This window comes from Cervus elaphus, chromosome 1 (genome assembly GCF_910594005.1).
Source record: "Cervus elaphus chromosome 1, mCerEla1.1, whole genome shotgun sequence".
Taxonomy (NCBI): Eukaryota; Metazoa; Chordata; class Mammalia; order Artiodactyla; family Cervidae; genus Cervus; species Cervus elaphus.
In genome coordinates, this window is record NC_057815.1 from 11,575,389 (window position 1) to 11,578,566 (window position 3,178).

Sequence of the window (3,178 nt, forward strand, 5' to 3'; positions counted from 1 at the left end):
GATTTCTTTTCGGATTGACTGGGTTGGTCTCCTTGCAGTTCAAGGGACTGTCAATTCTTTTCCATTTATGCTAAACTATTATGAACTTATTGGAAGCTCACCAAATTCACTTCCATATAGAATATAGTATCTACTTAAAGGGTAAAGTGTTTTAGTCAGCATGGGCTGCTGTAAAACATACCACATGCTGGCTGGCTTAAACAACAGACATTTGTTTCTCACAGTTCTGGAGGCTGGTAAGTCCAGGGTGAAGATGCTGGCCAGTTTGGTTCTTGGTAAGGGCTCTCTTCTTGGATTGCAAATGGCTGTCTTGTTGCTGTATCCTCACATGGTAGAGAAAGGAAACTCTGCTGTCTACTCCTCTTCTTATAAGGGCACTAGTCCCACCATGGGGGCTCCACCTTTATGAAATCATCTAAATTTAATCACATCCCCAAAGCCCTACCTCCTGATGCTATACCTTAGGGTTAGGGCTTTGAGAAATAAATTTGAGGTGGGACACAAACATTCCGTCCAAGACAATCAGTAATGAAATTGTACCACTTTGAAGATAATTTGAGGGAGAAATCAGAAAATGATATGCTCTGTGTTCAAATTTTGCTAGCTTAGCCACTGGCTGCTCCACAGAGATTTGGTCTTTGATATCTGCTCCTTGCTAGCACTCAGCCCTCCACTATTTCCTGGATCCTCCCACATGCATTAGGATCTTCATTAGAAGCAGGATGACTGGATAGGTCTGCAGAATTCCAGGTCTCAGATCTAGACATTGTGGCCTAGACCACATGGTTCACTGGCTGGTGTGGCAAAGCCATGTTGAATCCAAGGGTGTAAGCATAGAAGCAGATCATCATCTCCTGAATCCTTATCCTTTCTCTCACCTGTAGTTTGCTGCCCTAGTCTTTTTGCTTGTTTGTTTTTGTTTTTAAGTTAACGAAATACCAGCTGCCTATCAGATAGCTCTGTTCAATTTTCCTCTTATCCAAATGATTAAATCCAAATCTGTACAGATCTGTTCTTCCCATTCAAGACTCTTTTTCCAAGTGTCCCACATTCTTCCTTTAGTTGTTGTTGTCACCATTATTCTCCCAGCTTCTGTAATCTTGGACATGTTCTCTTTTACTCTTTCAACAAAATTTCAAGATCTGTAATCAAGTTCTTTCCTCTTCCATTTACCCTGGTTTCAATCCAGATCAACTTGCATCTAAGATTGTGCCTCACTAACCCTGCCACTAACCCTGTTTTCTACTGCCAAATGAACCTTTCCAAATACCATTTCCATCATGTCACTGTTCCCCCAAGAGTTTGCAATAGTTTCCTGTTGCTAATGTATCAAAATTATCTCCCCTGAGGCCTGAGGATGCTGGAGCAAATGATAGATGAAAGTTTTTTTCAACTAAACATTCCAGTTTTCAATTAAAGATGTTTTTCCATAAGCCTAAATCTTTCTTTTATACATAAGAAGGATGTGTTAACTGATGTAGGGGCTTAGTAAATATTTCTTGAATAGAGAAAAGAACTTTATGGTTAGTATGTGAAACTGTAACTCCCCTAAATAGGGTACTTTGTCCATATTCATTTATGGATACTGTTTTATTTATCTATAGCTGCATTAATAAGCTACTGAAAACCTTGGTGGCTTAAAACAATGATTTTATTACCTTTCATAATTCTGTGGGATGCCTGGGGTCATCGGGGCAATTCTTCTGCTGATCACTCTTGAGTTCTGTCATGCAGTTGTAGTTAAATGGAGGCTTGGCTGAGATGCCAGGATAGCTGCTCCTCTTTCCCACTTTAAGTGGCCTCCTCTGTCTCTCCGTGTGGCCTCTCTACGTTTTCTGTCAATGTGATCTTTCCAGAAGGAAAGCCAGACTTCTTATGTGAAGACTCAAGGTTTTCAAAACTAAAAAGTGGAAGCTGCCAGGTCTATAAAGCTTAGGCTCTAGCTGGTATAGTGTCAGTTCTGCCATATTCTGTTATTTAAATCAAGTCCCAGGAAAGCCCAGCTTCAATGACGGAGGGGTCTACACATGGTGTAAATTCAAAGAGATGTGGTTCATTGGGAGCCATCTTTGGAGACCGGGGTACCATCCTCTGGCTCTTACTGATTCATGGCCTTTCTACATGAAAAATGTGCTTACCTCTGCAAATCTCATCCTAAATATGGTATCAGTTTAAATTCCAGGATATTGTCAGCAAAATCAGGTGCCGGTATGGATGTGACTGCTCGAAGGCATCTTCTCATATGCACTTTCTCAGGTGCAGAGACCAGTGAAGAAGAGCAGATTATCCACCCACCCCCAACCCATCTCTTTCATGTAATGGTGAAAGAGACAGAAAAACTTCAGCAGACTCCCATGTTCAAAAAGAGGAGAAAAGGGAGACATGAGCATTTCCTGATTTATAGCAATTCTAAAATCCAACCTGGTGCATATCCCAGTTTCTCTAACTCAAGGCAGAGGATAGTCCTTGATTAAGGTACAGTTTTGCTTTTTAGGAATGGTTTCCCTCTGCTCTTGGTTTTATCCTCTGGGTTCTGGCTCTGAGTCATTCTTCCATTTTCATTAAAATGGCCTATGTTTGTAGCTGTATAACTCTAAACCTGTTTCCTATCTCTTTGGAAGTTAAGGGCCCAAAGTGAAGGCAAACTGGGGTGGCTAGTCTATGAACATGCCCCAATGAATCACACCTCCTGTTCATATTCTTCTGTGGTTCCCCTACTCGTTGAATCTGGGCTGGCCCAGTGATCTGTTTTAACCAATGGACAATGGCAGTTTTCTGATTTTGTACTTTGGGGATGCCTGAGCCACCACCATGTAAGAGGTCTGGTTTCCCTGCTGCAAAGAGCACATGTAGAGTCTACATAGAGAGGAAGAAACTTGAGACTATGGAGAGGGAGGGAGACCATGTCAACCCAGTATCCTGGTTGAGCCTCCAGATGAACCCATGCTAAGCTGTTACCTGACTGCAAGCACACGAGAGAATCCAAGTGAAACCACCAGAAGAACTTCCCACTGAGCCTAGTCAACCTTTGGAACTGTGAAAGGTAAAGTCATTTTAAGCCATTAAATTGGGGTGGTTTGTTATGCAGCAGTAGAAAACCACACATAATCCATTCACTGAAAGTTACTGAACTGTCCATCTGTGCCTGATGCTGCATTAGGTGACGTGAATGTAAGAC